Source organism: Natator depressus, chromosome 28 (assembly GCF_965152275.1).
Source record: "Natator depressus isolate rNatDep1 chromosome 28, rNatDep2.hap1, whole genome shotgun sequence".
NCBI lineage: Eukaryota > Metazoa > Chordata > Testudines > Cheloniidae > Natator > Natator depressus.
This window is the reverse complement of record NC_134261.1, coordinates 7,203,166-7,220,260: the sequence shown is the minus strand read 5'-3', so window position 1 is coordinate 7,220,260 and position 17,095 is coordinate 7,203,166. Positions and strand designations below refer to the sequence as shown.

Below are 17,095 nucleotides of genomic sequence, written 5' to 3'. Positions count from 1 at the left end.
TCCCCCTCCTTGTGACCTGATTGCATTCTGACTCCATGTAACGGGGCTCTGAGCTTTGCCATCTTCTGAATTCTGTGTCCTCAACAAGCAGCCAAAGTGCTGAACCCCCTGGACCCTTCTGCTGGGAGCATGGGGATTGCACAAGAGCTACAAGCCCTTTTTACCTCTCCTTCTCCTCCTCCGCTTCCCTGGACTTTCCCCACCAGTGGTTTCATCAGACTCTGGAGGAATCTAAATCCCTGCAGCTTTCCCTCACCCACCTTGTAAAGCAAACAGTGATTCCCTTCTCTGACACTCCTGGGGCCACATTTTCTTTGAGGAGCTTCTCCCCAGGGGGTCTAATGTCCTGCAAAAATGCAAAATCACTTACTGTGGAATTCTCTCCCCAGAACATCTGAGACAATATTGACTGAAACAATGAACTAACTGTGATCATCTGCCCTTCCTTCAGTTACTTTGGGTTCTGCTGTTGTTCACCATTTCTGAGTGGAGATTTTAAATCACGGCTGTTTCTTTGTTAGCATGTCATGGGCTATTATCAGCAGGAAGAAAAATCACTTTTTGTAGTGGTAATCAGGGTGGCCCATTTCAAACAGTTCTTTGTGAGTTCCGTCCTTGAATGGGCCATTTAGGCATCTGGGGCAAAAATTGGGGATTGGTCCTGCCTTGAGCAGTGGATTGGAGTAGATGACCTCCTGAGGTCCCTTCCAACTCTGTGATTCTGTGAAAGGACATGTCAGAGGGCAGGGGACTTGACAAAGCCCTGGCTGGGATGATTTAGTTGGGGTTGGTCCTGCTTTGAGCAGGGGGTGGGAGTAGATGACCTCCTGAGGTCCCTTCCAACCCTGATCTTCTATGATTTTAAGGCAACCCCCATCTTTTCATGGACTCTGTATATATATCTTCCTGCTGTATTTTCCACTCCATGCATGTGATGAAGTGGGTTTTAGCCCACGAAAGATTACACCCAAATAAATTTGTTAGTCTCCAAGGTGCCACAAGTCCTCCTCATTGTTTTTGCTGATACAGACTAACACGGCTACCACTCTGAAAGGAAATAAGTGTTATTTCAAAGGAAAAGTGATGTTGTCTGTTAAAAGGCAGGCTTTGAAATTTCCATTTGTTATTTTCTCATTCCTCACATCCCGACCCTGCCTAGACAGGAAAGGAGGGGAAATGTGATCATCAGTCAATAGACGTTTCTGACATGAAAAGGGGACATGAGGCTGTTTGCAGTTAGCTGAAACGAAATGAAAGAGGGGGAAACTCCTGTCTGGGAGCTAAATCTGCAGGACAAAAGGTTGGGATTCTTCGAGGCTCATATTTGTTAAATAGCTGACAATCTCCAAACTTATGGTCTATTCCTTCCCTCAAAATTCAGGGTAATCCCCACCTTCCAACCCTAAAGTTTCATGAAAGGAAAAAATAATGAGGAAGAAAGCTTGATAAAGGACTTGGAGTGAATGAAAAGACAAAGAATCAGAAGCAAAAGAAGACACTGTTTCTGCCCGATGACCCGGAGGCCTTTCATGCCTGAGGCGAACGTGGTAATAACTTACACTGCAAAAACCAGTCGTGGCGAGCTTTTGGCCTGTTTAGCAGAGCTTTCTTAGTAGCCACTGTGTCAGCTATTTCAGCGTTTCTCTTTGAAGAAGAGGAACACAAAGAACACCAGTGGCTTCTTTTTGACCTCAAATATCCATCAGAAATGCTACGATAGCTCCTCCAGTTTCCCCTTCTCACCAGGAGACAAAACACAGGAAAGCTCCAAACCAAGAAAGCTCACTTTCACTTCACTTTCCCATGGGCATTTCCCTGCCAGCTCCCTGGCACAGCAATACAAGACACAAGAAATGCAGGAAAATAAAGGTGAGTGAAGGAAACCTGCAGGTACTTCGATCCCTCCAACGTCAGAGGAAACCATTTGTGGGGAAGGGTCCGGCTTACCAAGGAGGACAAAGAGATGAAACATGGACTCGCCGATGCTGTGCAAAACATCATGATCCCAGAGCCCATGTGATGCGAGGGTCAGCACTTTCGCTGCTTCCTGCCTGCGCAGAGGTGACAAACTGGGGGCAGCCAAAGCTGGGAAACCTGATTATAGACACTGAGTCAGAATGCTATCTGCTCACGTCAAGTGGAAGCAAATCCCCTCCCTGGCTTTCTATGCCAAAATTATAATCAGCGGAGTGGTTTCCCTGGACAAGCCACTAGGTAGGCGGAAGAAGAAGCGGAGAGGGATGCGGTGAGGTAAATGAAAGCAGAGGAGGATTGTTCCTCTTTTGTGTTGCTCTTGGGATTCTGATGGAGGAACCTAAAGCATAATTTGAGCTTGTTTCAAAGCTTTTGCTTGAGCTCAGGTTATGAGCACAGGGGTTCCTTCACTCTCTGTTCTTGTCCCTTCTGAAATGGGGAATGGACCATTTCCTAAACTGGAGAGCAAGTAGCCTTAGAAAGCATAGAGGAGCTGAACCAAAAAACCCTACATTGCCCCCCCTTATGGTCTACTGCAGGGGTAGTCAGCTATTTTTTGTCAAGGTCCAAATTTCTCGGTCAAGATATACTCAAGGTCCAGACTCCAGAGAAAATCATTTTAAAAAATCGTAATAATAAGTAAATAAAAAGATTTCAGGGTCCATGAAAAATTTCTGGCTGTCTAGAGTTGGCCCGTGGTACACCTGTTGAGTACCCTTGGTCTACTGGTTAGGACTCTCATTGATGCTGCCTTGGTTCCATCCTCAGTCAGGGAAAGAAACTTCTCGACACAATTCTCCATTCAGTCTTCACTGCAAATTAAAAAAAACTCTGAACTTTCACCCCAATAGCTTATTATCTGGCCATTTTCTGCCCTGTCCCATATAAACACCAAAAGGGGCCTTTTTAAAAACCAAACACTTTGAGATCGGGGAGAACTGGCTGACTCCAGCTGCCCATCTCTATTCACTTGTGTGCCGAATTGAATGAATCTCTTTGGATACACAGCAATCGTGAAGCATAAATCTGCTTCAGTGGATACACTGGAAGTGATATTGTCTAAATAACACCTGGCTTTTTTCAAAACCAGCAATAGCCACAAGAGGTCCCAGAATCGTCTGAGATTGGCTCTAGCTGACAAAGGGGCCCATTTTTCAGCGAGGAATTAATCTTCTTTGTTCCATTTTCTCTGCTTTGAGGCTATTTCCGCTTTTCTCAGGTAGTGTGGCGAGCAAACGCGCAGGTGGGTGAGATAATATCTTTCACTGGGCCAGCTTCTGTTGGGGACAAAGACAAGCTTTTCTGGGACCTGCATGGCCACAACTACATAGCAAATGCTCATAAGACATTAATTAGTTCTTCTTTCACTCTCGAATGCATCACTTTTGGTGTGACACCAAGAAACTATTTCTTAGCCCGCGTAACCGTTTCTTCTCCACATGTTGAGATTATCTTTGGGCTGTAATGCCATCACGTATTAAAATTCCAAATGGCCAATTAGCAAGCACCAGAATAAAGAATAGACAATTATTAATCTGCCTCACCCCTCGCCCTGCCCAGGATCTCTGCATTGGTTTAGGAAAGATTTTCACATAGATATTTGCAAATTGGGAAGTTTTAAATTGTGTCAGCTTCCGTCTAGAAAGAGAGAGTGGTAAGCTAAATTGCTCCAACACAGATTTCCCCATCTATGTGAGAGAAAGAATTAGAAAGAAGTAAGGAAAGTGAATCCAAGGTAAATGATTCTGACCTTTCCTTTGAAATGCTCTTTGCAATAAATCAGTGAATATTCCCATAAGTAAACTCCTGTAAGTGACAGAAAGGAGGGCATGGGGAAAGGCTGTCAAATGTTGTGTTAAACTTCAATTCATGAGCAAAATTGTGTGGCAATTAAATTACAACCCTAAAATATCGTAAAAGGATAGAATAACGAACAAAAAGTGTGGGAAATACGGGTGTATTTCAGCAAAGGGCTTGGAATGGAGGAAGACCAAAACTGATCAGTCGGGGGAAAAGGCACTGTTTCTGCCTAGTTTTAAGCCAGGGATATTTTGCGTGTGAAGCAAACATGATAACCACCACACTACACTACAATCCACGACAGAAACCAGTTGTGCCCAGCTTTGGATGTCCCCTCCTAAGGCTTTCTCAGCTGCCAGTGTATATCCGCTCCCTCAGTTCCCCTTTGAAGAACAGGACAACAAAGAACTTACTTTCCAAACTCAGACAGGCATCAGAAAAGCTGCAATGTCTCATCCAATTTGCCCTTCTCACAATGAGGCCAAAACGCAGGCAAATCTCGGAAGCAAGAAACCTCACATCCACTCCACTCCTCCATGGACATTTCCCTGCCAGCTCCTCGGGAGCAACCAGAAGACAAGAAACCAAAAAGCAGTAAAATCAAGGGCATGTCTCCCACCACAGGTTTCACTGACTGTGAAGGGTCATCTAGAAATGTTTTGCCTTTTCATACCTGAAGACTTGGTTATTCTCTCCTTCCCTGAACTGGAATGGAAAGCAAGGAGATAGGGGTGAGAACAAGCACTCCTAAGCAAAGGAAACAAGGCACCCAGCACATAACCCATCACCAGGAGAATAAAACCTGGGCTACACTACACAGTTAGGCCCATCGACAGCATTTTAGGTTGTCCTAATTACCTCACGGTGCACACTGCAGCCTTGTCCCATCTAGGGAAGTGCCCGGCTACACCCACATAGTAACTCCAGCTCCTCAAGAGGCACGGGGATTACGTTGGGGTCGTTAGGACAGCACAGTGTCTGTGTAGACACTGCCTTATTCCCAGGGGCTGCTGGCTGTCTTGCCTATTTCATGGCTTCCGGCTGGCTCCCTTCCTGGCTGCCCTCTGCTCCCTGATCCCAGCGGGGCTGCACCTGCCTGGCTCCTCGCGGGGCTGCTGCACCAAAGCTCCCGGGTCCCAGCGCAGGGAGCCGAGAAGCCTGGGCACTTGGCCCCCGCCCCCACTCCTGGCTGGGAGCAGGCAGGCAAGAAGCCCAGGTGGCCGGCTCCCACTCCAGGGAGGAGGTGGGGAGTCAAGAGCCCAGGGGGCAGCTGGGCTCCCAGGGGGCAGCTGGGTGGAGTGAAGAGCCCCGTTTCCCAGCCTCCCCGCGCTGCCCCTCTTCATTCGGTGGAAGCACTCCTGGTGAAGACACACTCCGCCGACAGAAGGAGGGGAGTGGGGACAAGCTCAAATTAAGCTTCCGCTTCCTCCATCACGATCACGAGAGCAACGGAAAGAAAACTCAAGAGGAACAAGCCTCCTCTGCTTTCATGCGCCCCATCACAACCCTCCCTGCTTCGTTTTCTGCCTGCATTTCCTTTTGAAACTGCAACGGCTGCTCCAGAAAACAATCATGTCTCTGAATTCACAGCAACATCCTGAGGATGATAAAAGTATGAAGGAATTCATGGACCTTTATCACATAATTAATAATAATTATTATTAATAATAATTAATACATTATTCTTTGTATTTCAAGATTAATCGCTCCGTTTTGCAGATTCAGCTCCACATTGATTCTTGTTGCTCTTTGCAATGTATCTATCTATCTAGGCAACAGTATTTGCTGTTGTTTCAGCTGGAGCACTCAGCGTGTTACGTTTTTCTGACAATCTGTGTCTCAAAAATTCTAGCCAATATGCCTGGAAGTTCCAAGAACGATCAAATTATGAAGGAATTCGAGGTCCTTTTTTATATTACCATTTATCAGTAGTTATTATTTGTAAAGCAAAGATTAATCTTTCGTTTTTTTAGATCCAGCTCTACGCTGATTCTTGTTGCTATTTGCCATGTCTCTGTAGCTATCTAGCTATAAAGGCAACCGGTTTTTGCTCTTGTTTCTTTGTATTTGTACACTGCAACTTTACAGCCCAAGCCGCATGACCCTGATTAATGTGACACGGGCCAGCCGTGGGTGATTCATTGCACTGTAGACGTATCCTAACGTTATGTCTGCACAGCGATTAAAACACCCAGGGCACCTGTCTCAGAGCCCGGGGCAGCTGACTCAGGCTTCTGGGGCTGGGGCTGCAGGGCTATAAAATGGCAGTGGAGACAGATGGGCTTGAGCCCAACCTCTGAGGCCCCACGAGGGGGGAGGGTTTCCAAACCCAGGCTTCAGCAGGAACACCAGTATCTGCACCCCACTTTTGAGCCCCACAGCTTGAGCTCCAGGAGCCCACGTCAGGTGACCCAGGCCAGCCCTGCTGCCATCTTTATCCTGGGAGAGAGGGACTCTACGGGGACGTCTCCATTGCAGTGTCAGCCCAGGGGTGGCAGGCTGTGCTCAAAGCAGCACCCTGGAAGCCCCATAGTCACCACTCTCATAGAATTAAGGTAGGATTTGTACAGAGTCGGCCTGGCGAGCTATCATTGTAAAAGTCGTGATCTGTTGAAGGCTAATACCTGGGTGGATGGTGTGTGCTAGCCGTGTCTGGGAAGTGGTGGAGTTTTGCTCTGGGTGCGTTACTGAAATATGTGATGAGGCTGGGAAATGGCCACCGCCAGCCTTTCCGGTGTGACGCTGGAGAAGCCAGACTCGCTGCTGGCCCAGTAAAGGTATCCACGCTCCCAAGGACGCTCCCAGGAACCGTGTACAATGCAGACTCCTCCGAGACAGCCCGGAGACAATGGACACTGCTTGACTCACAACGTTGCAGAGGAACTTCCTAGCAAGTTGGAAGAAAATATGAAAGAGGGGAAGAGACGTCATGACTTGGCCTCTCTCCCCCACAACTCAACATCTGGCAACACTTCTGGAGGACAAAGACTGAACTGAAATAATTCAGAGATCAGAAGAGAATAATAATAATCCATTCAAATCAAAGTCCCCAAACAGACTAGTATTGGTTTCTCAGCAGAAAACTTTCCAGTTGGGGGATTTTGTTTTCCCAGTCAGACCTTGCCAAGGGGAGCAGAGAGAAAATCTTTGAGTTGCCTCCTTCAGAACAGCTTGGCCTAGACACGCTAGCTGTGGGTCACTGTCGTGGCCTTGCTGAGGACAGGGGCATTTTAATAATTTGGGGAGGTCCCAGGGTGTTTGGGGGAGATTATGAGGCTGTTACCTTTTGAGATAAAAGCTAAGAAATACAGAAGTAGACAATTCTTTCATACATCTGGGCTTTAGACATATTTCATTTAAAGCAGAGGGTCTAACATGCTGTGAGAAAGTGGAAATGTTGGAAGCTCAAATAATTCAGTTTTTTCTATGTCTTGTGCGTGTGTAAATGGCACAACACGTTAATTTATAAGCACATCGTTCTTAACTTCGTTAAATATTATGTGGTGTATTAACTATATCAAGGGGGTTGTACAATACAATGACTTTTCCATGCGTTGCCCAAAACATATTTTTAATATTATTTAAATGCACCAAACTCCTTGAACATAAAGTTGTTTATTTCATTCCTGTGAAGTGTGTTGGTAGCTCAGTTAATTGAGTTTATTGTCACTCTGTGTGTGTGTGAGGTACAACACAATCATTTAGTGATGCTGAAAACGTTCCCTTCTCCCTCCGGAACTGCCTGGGAATCACCTTCCCTTTGTAGATTAATCTGCTCCTGTGTCTGTATGAGGAAAATATGGTTTCTATGAAAAAAACTCATTGTTTATGTAAAAGGACTGACACCAAAGGGCCACACTATGGGGATAGAACACCATGAATAAGACCAGGAGGACTTGTGGCACGTTAGAAACTAACAAATTTATTGGAGCATAAGCTTTCGTGAGCTACAGCTCACTTCATCAGATGCATGCAGTGGAAAAAACAGTGGGGAGACTCCTATACACAGAGAACATGAAACAATGGGGGTTACCCTACACACTGTAACGAGAGTGATCAGGTAAGGTGAGCTATTAGCAGGAGGAGAGCCGGGTGGGGTGGGGGAAACCTTTTGTAGTGATCATTGGAATTAATTTGCAAACTGGATACAGTTAACTTAGGCTTGACTAGAGACTGGGAGTGGATGGGTCATTACACAAAGCAAAACTATTTCCTCATGTTTATTTCCCGCCCCCACTGTTCTCACATGTTCTTGTCAACTGCTGGCAATGGCCTACCTTGATTACCACTGGAAATCCGAGAAAAAAGACGAGAGCAGAGTGGTTTCTAGACACCCTCCCATCCATCTAACACACACACAGAGACTTTTCTAAGGCATTAACTTTTCCTTCCCCTTTATGATGATTCTTTAATGCATCTGGAAATACCAATTCCTAGAGGCCCCTTTCACAGAGCAAACAACCACAGAGCAACGAGAAAGCTGGGGGCTGCCAGGTTGTTGAGGGCAAGTCTTGAAAGGGATGCACAAACAATCCAGCTGGATCCCCGGCAGCCAGATGTGGGGATTAGCTGCCACAGCTGTGGCTGCTGCTCTGAGGGGAGCGGTATAAACTATCTGCCTGTGGATGCAGCCCACCAGCTGGTTCTCCTGGGGCAGATGGTGAGTGGTTGGGCAGGGAAGCTGCACCGGCTGGGGTCTGGAATATGAACAGGGGTCTAAGGAACCTGCCTTCAGAGCGGGTGGAGGATGCGGAGGCCATGGAGTCTCAGCATCACAGTCATCAGGAGTCCAAGCTGCTTGGGGGTGAGCTTGTGGGCAATGGCCCAACTGGATTGTTTCCGCATCCCTTTCGCCACGTCCCTTGTGATCCACCAGGGCTTGCAGCACCATGGAAGAGTACCCCTTGCGGTTTATGTGCTGGCTGCCCCGCTGATCCGGGGCCAAGAGAGGGATATGCGTTATGTCTATCGCCCTGCCGCAGTCAGGGAACCCCAGCGCATTAAAGCCATCCACAATGGTCTGCACATTTCCCAAAGTCACGACCCTTGATAGCAGCTGGTCAATGATTGCGTTGGCTACTTGGATCACAGCAGCCCCCCAGTAGATTTCCCCACTCCAAACTGATTCCCGACTGACCGGTAGCTGTCGGGCGTTGCAAGCTTCCGCAGGGCTATGGCCACTCGCTTCCCAACTGTGAGGGCGGCTCTCATTTGGTGTCTTTGCGCTTCAGGGCAGGGGACAGCAAGTCGCAAAGCTCCATGAAAGTGGCCCTTACGCATACAAAAGTTTCTCAGCCACTGGGAATCATCCCACACCTGCAACACGATGCGGCCCCAGCAGTCTGTGCTTGTTTCCTGGGCCCAGAATCGGCGTGCCACGGCACGAACCTGGCCCAGCGCCACCATGATCTCCCAATTGCCACATGCTGTGCCCTCTTTGTCCATGTCCTCATCAGTACAGTAATCGCACCATCGTCACTTCCTCGCCCGGTTTTGCAGGGACTGCACATACTGCTGGATAATGCGCGAGGTATTTACAACGGTCAAAACTGCAGCGGAGATCTGAGCGGGCTCCATGGCGCCTGCACGGGTAATCCTGGAAAACGGGCGCGAAATGCAGGAGAGCAGAGTGGCAGGGGAAGAAGTGCTGTTTGGTTCGTGGTAGCTGAACAAAGGCGGGAAATGGTTGTCTTCCGTGGCTTTCACGGAGGCGGGAGCCCAGGACAGACAACCCAGAGAAGCGCGGAAGCGTGGCACGGGCCGGAGAGCAGAGTTGGCGGTGGAAGCGTTCGATGAGGACGAGAAAGAGTAGACAGTAGAGATTACATCGGAAGGGGAGAGGAAATGAGAGGCGGATTCATAGTTGCAGGAGAGGAAGCGGTGCGCCGTCTGCTGAAAGCAGGATGGCGTCTGCATGCCAAAAAGGCGTGAAACGATTGTCCGCCAGAGCTTCCCGATGACACGCACCAGAAACACCCGCAAGAATGGTTTTGCCCCATCGTGCACTGGGAGCGTCACCCAGAATTCCTATGGGCGGCGGGGACTGCGGGAACTGTGGGATGGTGACCCACGGTGCACCGCTCCGACGTTCGATGCTCGCCTCGGTACTGTGGATGCACTCTGCCGAATTCACGCGCTTTAGTGGGGACACCGAAGCCTGAATGTCTAAAACAGCTCCCGAAATTTCGAATCAAATAATTTTGAACTAATTTCGTACTGTAGACGTCCCCTTAGAAAAGTCTCTGGGTGTGTGTTAGATGGATGGGGAGGTGTCGAGAAACCACTCAGCTCTAGTCCCTTTTCCACGATTTCCTTTAGAAAATCTGAAGCAGGGAGCAAGAAGAGTTGCCCTCTCTGAGGCTTGAACTCAGGACCTTCAGATTATGAGACTGATGCGCTGCCCGCTGCGCTAAGAAGGCTTGGAAGAGCTTTGGGCTCGGTGCTTATAGGACCCTCCTCCAGCAGTGACGGAGCCTGGCATGTGCGGGAAGAAGCGGGGAGCTCTGGTGCCCACAGACCTGTCCTGGCAGCTTTCTCTGCAGCAAAGAAATCAATTCTCCCTGCCCCTGAGCAACCCACCCGGAGCTAGTGCCAGCATGGGTGGGGGGTCCCAAGCTTTGCACCAACGTCCACATTTTAGACCTTCCTCTCATGGCACTTCCCATGTGAATGAGGACAAGCAAGCTGGGGAAGCTCCACGGGGTGATAGAAACCAGGGCTGCAGGGAAGGCTTGAACTCACAACCCCAGCAATATTGCCCTTTGCACTAACCACGTGCACCACTGCAGGGGCTCCTTGGACAGCGTGGGGAAGTCGGCCGTGATCGGTCTCTGTGGTTCCCACCTTTGCCTGGTAATTGAAAGGCTGCCGGTTCAAACCTCACTCAAGCTGTGGCTTTCCAGCAATGAGACTCCAGTCCAATTTAGCAGGAAGAAAATCTCCTCTATTCTCGTCTAGCCCCATTTGACTCCTTCGGCCCGTCTCCTTCCTCTCCCCCGTCAGTCTCTTTCCTTCCCCATTGGGGCCATGCAGAGGGGAGCCCCAGGCAGTCTCTGTCTCTGAGAGTCTGTATCCCATAAGGGGGGGAGGGGTCGCTGTAAAGCATTGATAATGGGTGGGGGAGGGGGGTGCGTGGTTAGGGGGAGAAAGGCTGGAGAACTGACAGTGGGGCCCAGAGAGATTCCCCCACAGACTGGGGAGATCCCCGGCTGCCCACCATCACCCAGCTGTGGGAAGGACAACTTGGGATTGCTTGGGGAAGCCACCTTTAAAAACACGAGAGTACCATGCTAGTTACATTTTCATAAGACCAAAGCCTCCTCAAACCCAGTGTCACAGTCACTGGGACGACTTTGCCCTGATATTTTACCGGCCGCAGCCACAAAGCGAGTCGAATTACGGCTCCCGTTCGGCGTCAAGGCCCACAGACGAACCCGGAGGCTTTTCCTCCTCAGGTCCTGCCGTCATTTCATGGCTGGCCTGTTCCGAGATTCGTCGCTGGGCAAAGCAACGTCAGGCCCTGAACCTGGGCGAGCCCAGAGCAGAGGCTGCGTTCATTTGGCCCTGCAAAACCCAACACGCCGACACGTGGATTAGCACCCATGCTCCTCCACCGCAGGGGCGGCGCCTTCTCTGGGCCCGGGGTGCCCATGCTCCAGCGACATAAGAGCACGGGGGCCTGGCTCCACCAAAGTCCGGGGCCCGGTGTCTCCCCCAGCCCCGCCTGCCGCCCCCGGGCCATTTAAAAGGGCCCGGGGACCCCCACCGCCATCACCGGCTGCACAAGGGGGCTGAGGCGGCTTCCTGCCCACCCTCGCTCCGCGTGGCGTGCCGGTCTCCGAAGCGGCTGGCGCGTCCCTGCAGCCCCGGGGGTGGGGGGATCTCCACACGCTGCCACCGCCCCGAGGGCCGACTCGGCCATCTGTGGGAATGGAGCTGCTGGGGTGGTGTCTGCGGGCAGCGGTGGGCAGAGACCCCCCCACCTAGGGGCTGCTGCCAGAGGGGGGTGTGGGTCGCTTTTGGGAGATGCCCGAGGTCAGAGCTGCACCCCTCACTCTCTCCCGCACCTCAAGGCCCACCCCAACCCCCTGCACCCAAACTCCCTCCCAGAGTCCGCCCCCTGCACTCCCTCCTGCACCCTACCCCCATGCCCCAGCCCAGAGCCCACACCCCACACCCAAACTTCCTCCCAGAGCCTGCACCCTGCACCCCCCCCGCACCCCAAACCCCGATCCCAACCCAGACCCCGCACCCAAACTTCCTCCCACAGGCCTCCCCCCGCACCTGCTCTCGCACCCCAACCCTCTTCCCCAGCCCAGAGCCCACCCCCTGCACCTTAAACTCCCTCCCAGAGCCCGACCTGCACCCTCTCCTGCACCCCAACCCCCTCCCCCAGCCCAGAGCCCACCCCCTGCACCTTAAACTCCCTCCCAGAGCCTGCACCTTGCACCCTCTCCTGCACCCCAACCCCTCCCCCAGCCCAGAGCCCACACCTGAACTCCCTCCCAGAACCTGGCCACCCCACCCATTCCTGCACCCAACGCCCTGCCCCAGCCAAGACCCCACACCTGCACCCAAACTGCCTCCCAGAGCCCGACATGCACCCTCTCCTGCACCCCAACCCCCGACCCCAACCCAGAGCCCACACCCAAACTCCCTCCCAGAGCCCAACCCCTCTCCCTCTCCCTCCCACACCCAAACTCCCTCCCAGAGACTAAAGGCAGATGTTGGGGGGGGGGAATGGGGGGCAGGACTTGGTCCCATTCTGGAAACCACCAAAAATTGTAGAAATCTGCCTCCCTTGTCCAGCCCAACCTTCTGCGGGTGTCCCTCAGCCCCCACCCATGCAGGGTCTGAAGCTTGCATTGCTTAAATTCCAGGACGCTGGGGGATTTCAGCTCCCCTTTGTCCAGCGGGAACCTTCACCCCAGTCCCAACCACATTCTTGTCCATGGGATGACTGTCGGGGGGCTGGGCCCCTCTTTGTCTTTTCTCTCTCTAGGACAGGCCAGGGTGCCTACACCTGGAGCATCTGAGCACCCAGGACATTCGGTGGAGCTGCCCTTCCCCTTCCCCTTCTGTGGTCCCATCTGTCATTGACTCCAGCCTGTTTCCTATCCATCGTCAGCACCATCCCAAGCCAGCTGCACTCGCCTCAAAAAGACAGTGTCCCCTGGTGGGTGTAAATCACTGACCTCTCTCCTCTCTGAGCACTGACTGCCCCTCCGTCTCCTTGCCCCTCAGTCTGGGCAGAGGGGACCTTTCCCTCCAGGGCTGGAGGATTCCCCCTTCTCATCCGCCATTGTCCCAAGCCGCCCCTTGGGGGGGAATCTTAAAAGTATCAAGGTGACTTAGGAGCAGAAACCCACACAGACCTTCTGTGCAATGGGCACCTGCCCCGCACTGAGCAGGACTGAAACTCCTGCAGGGAGACTGCTGGGCCACATCCCCTCTGGGCCTGAGCAAAGCAGCAGGGTGAAAAGAGAACTTGGAGATGCTGGGGATCGAACCCAGGGCCTCATACATGCGAAGCATGTGCTCTACCACTGAGCTACATCCCCACATGGGGGCTGTTGGGGATGGGTTACACTCACAGCCCTCCTGTTTCCAGAGCTTCCAGGGGCCTAACGGCAGCATGGGGGACACATTCCCTGCTCTGAGGGCCAAACCCTCTGTCCTGGAGGTTGCTGGTTCTTAGGGGTCACTTTGCAGCAGGGCCAGTTTCTCTATGTGGGGGAGAGAGAGGGCCTGCCCGGGACTCAGGGTGCAGAGATACACTCGGCCCTCTCCCCTCCATTGACTGGCTGGAGCTGCCACCCCCTGCTGAAAGGGAACGGCACTGGGGGGCGCTGTGAGTCGCTCAACACCTCACCCCGGTGGAAGAAGTGGGCGGGGGGGCTCCAGGTGTTTCTCGGATCTGCTATTTCCACCTGCCTGTAAAGTCCAGCTTTCCCCAGCACATTCACTGCAGTGCACTCGGGTCACTGTTTCCATGGCTGACAGCAAAGAATCGCTCCCAGTTTCCCTTCTCTCTGCAGCACGATTAGCCTGTGTCGGTGGTTAATGAGGTGGATCTAGTTGTCGATGGTTATTCATTCCCCACCTGGACAATTCACACAGTCCCTTTCCTGCTCAAATCCCCAGCACCTCACTGGTCCCGGTAACAGGGGTTGGGTTTTCCCTGAGGCCCTGAGATTCTCAGCGTCCTTTTTTCCCTCCACCTGGAGTGAACTCAGCTTTTCCCCATCCCAGACACTCCATGAAATAACAACAGCAGCATAAAGAAAGCGGGGAGGGAACATCTCCCGGCCAGGGCTGGAGGTGCCCAGGGCCCCCTGCTTCTCCATTGTTTCCATCGCAGAAGAGGAGGGTTCCTTGGAATTTGACACCCTGCTTTGCACAAGGGACAGAGAAAGATCTTGACGTTCCTGTGTCTGTGCAAAGAAAATTGTCCTTCTGTGTGAAAGAGAGGCAGGAAATGGCCCCACGGGGGGATAATATCCTCAGGATTAAGAGCAAAGGACTCAGGCTGAGAACTGATTTAACTCCACTCATCTCATTTAACTCCACTCATTAAGAAATTGTCTTCCAGGGAGAGATTGCAAACTTGTGACATTAATCCAGACTCGGGGGGTTCGGGCTGCTCTAACTCTTGGAAAAAACATGAACTTGATTCCAAGAAGGGAGAGAGGAGAAGCCTCAAGCTGCCTTTGGTCCAAGGCTGGTGTCTCCTGGACAGTGGGAAACATCCCTCACTGCTGCCAGGGGATAGGTGGCAACTGGTGACATCCCAGGGTTGGGATGAAAGGGGAATGTTGCATGGACTTTATCATACATGCTCCATCCTCCTTCTCAGAGCCCACAGGAGAGAATCTAGGGAAGGGCGAGCCATTTCTCAGCTGCATTCTCAGGAGAAGTCGGTAGCTGTCCCTGAACAGACACCCAGGAGAGTAACCACGGCGGTTCTGCAGAGACATCTGGTTGCCAGAGGATCCAGCTAGGAGAGGGAGCACTGGGGGATCTGCGGTTTTTGCAGGGGGGAGAAGGGCCAGACCAGTGGGGCTGTCTCAGGAGTCACAGTTGGCTTTGCCAGTGGGGAGGCTGTAGGTCACACGTTGCGGGTAAGGTGGGGCATTAGGGACTCCAGGATGTGAGGGAGTTTAAAATGGAACTGCACAAAAAACTTCCCCCTTTGCTCCCTACTTTGGCCTGTCCCCTTTTCATGAAAATCTCCATCCCTAACCCGGCTCTAGAAACCCCCTCTCTCCCTTGGGTATTTTCACATTCTTCCTTTTTTCATTGTCTGTTTCAAATATTTTTGCCATCAAAATCATAGAATCATAGAATATCAGGGTTGGAAGGGACCTCAGGAGGTCATCTAGTCCAACCCCCTGCTCAAAGCAGGACCAATCCCCAATTAAATCATCCCAGCCAGGGCTTTGTCAAGCCTGACCTTAAAAACTTCTAAGGAAGGAGATTCTACCACCTCCCTAGGTAACGCATTCCAGTGTTTCACCACCCTCCTAGTGAAAAAGTTTTTCCTAATATCCAACCTAAACCTCCCCCACTGCAACTTGAGACCATTACTCCTTGTCCTGTCATCTTCTACCACTGAGAATAGTCTAGAACCATCCTCTCTGGAACCACCTCTCAGGTAGTTGAAAGCAGCTATCAAATCCCCCCTCATTCTTCTCTTCTGCAGACTAAACAATCCCAGTTCCCTCAGCCTCTCCTCGTAAGTCATGTGTTCCAGTCCCCTAATCATTTTTGTTGCCCTTCGCTGGACTCTCTCCAATTTATCCACATCCTTCTTGTAGTGTGGGGCCCAAAACTGGACACAGTACTCCAGATGAGGCCTCACCAATGTCGAATAGAGGGGAACGATCACGTCCCTCGATCTGCTCGCTATGCCCCTACTTATACACCCCAAAATGCCATTAGCCTTCTTGGCAACAAGGGCACACTGTTGACTCATATCCAGCTTCTCGTCCACTGTAACCCCTAGGTCCTTTTCCGCAGAACTGCTGCCTAGCCATTCGGTCCCTAGTCTGTAGCGGTGCATTGGGTTCTTCCGTCCTAAGTGCAGGACCCTGCACTTATCCTTATTGAACCTCATCAGGTTTCTTTTGGCCCAATCCTCCAATTTGTCTAGGTCCCTCTGTATCCTATCTCTGCCCTCCAACGTATCTACCACTCCTCCCAGTTTAGTATCATCCGCAAATTTGCTGAGAGTGCAATCCACACCATCCTCCAGATCATTTATGAAGATATTGAACAAAACCGGCCCCAGGACCGACCCCTGGGGCACTCCACTTGACACCGGCTGCCAACTAGACATGGAGCCATTGATCACTACCCGTTGAGCCCGACAATCTAGCCAGCTTTCTACCCACCTTATAGTCCATTCATCCAGCCCATACTTCTTTAACTTGCTGACAAGAATACTGTGGGAGACCGTGTCAAAAGCTTTGCTAAAGTCAAGAAACAATACATCCACTGCTTTCCCTTCATCCACAGAATCAGTAATCTCATCATAGAAGGCGATTAGATTAGTCAGGCATGACCTTCCCCTGGTGAATCCATGCTGACTGTTCCTGATCACTTTACTCTCGTGTAAGTGCTTCAGGATTGATTCCTTGAGGACCTGCTCCATGATTTTTCCGGGGACTGAGGTGAGGCTGACTGGCCTGTAGTTCCCAGGATCCTCCTTCTTCCCTTTTTTAAAGATTGGCACTACATTAGCCTTTTTCCAGTCATCCGGGACTTCCCCCGTTCGCCACGAGTTTTCAAAGATAATGGCCAATGGCTCTGCAATCACAGCCGCCAATTCCTTTAGCACTCTCGGATGCAACTCGTCCGGTCCCATGGACTTGTGCACGTCCAGCTTTTCTAAATAGTCCCTAACCACCTCTTTCTCCACTGAGGGCTGGCCATCTACTCCCCATGTTGTGATGCCCAGGGCAGCAGTCTGGGAGCTGTCCTTGTTCGTGAAGACAGAGGCAAAAAAAGCACTGAGCACATTAGCTTTTTCCACATCCTCTGTCACTAGGTTGCCTCCCTCATTCAGTAAGGGGCCCACACTTTCCTTGGCTTTCTTCTTGTTGCCAACATACCTGAAGAAACCCTTCTTGTTACTCGTGACATCTCTTGCTAGCTGCAGCTCCAGGTGCAATTTGGCCCTCCTGATTTCATTCCTACATGCCCGAGCAATATTTTTATACTCTTCCCTGGTCATATGTCCAACCTTCCACTTCTTGTAAGCTTCTTTTTTATGTTTAAGATCTGCTAGGATCAAGTACATTTAAAATGAGAAAAACAATCA

The 17,095-nt window shown here is 51.1% G+C and overlaps 1 protein-coding gene and 2 non-coding genes across 3 annotated transcripts in view; all 3 read right to left on the bottom strand.

The window, feature by feature from the left end:
* LOC141978952 (uncharacterized) overlaps positions 1 to 17,095 on the bottom strand; it is a 189,967-nt gene that overhangs the window by 158,614 nt on the left and 14,258 nt on the right. The gene's annotated exons all lie outside the window — the stretch shown is intronic.
* TRNAM-CAU (transfer RNA methionine (anticodon CAU)) lies at positions 10,121 to 10,193 on the bottom strand. Its single transcript has one exon. It is a non-coding gene; the product is annotated as a tRNA-Met (tRNA).
* TRNAA-CGC (transfer RNA alanine (anticodon CGC)) lies at positions 13,263 to 13,334 on the bottom strand. The gene has a single exon. It is a non-coding gene; the product is annotated as a tRNA-Ala (tRNA).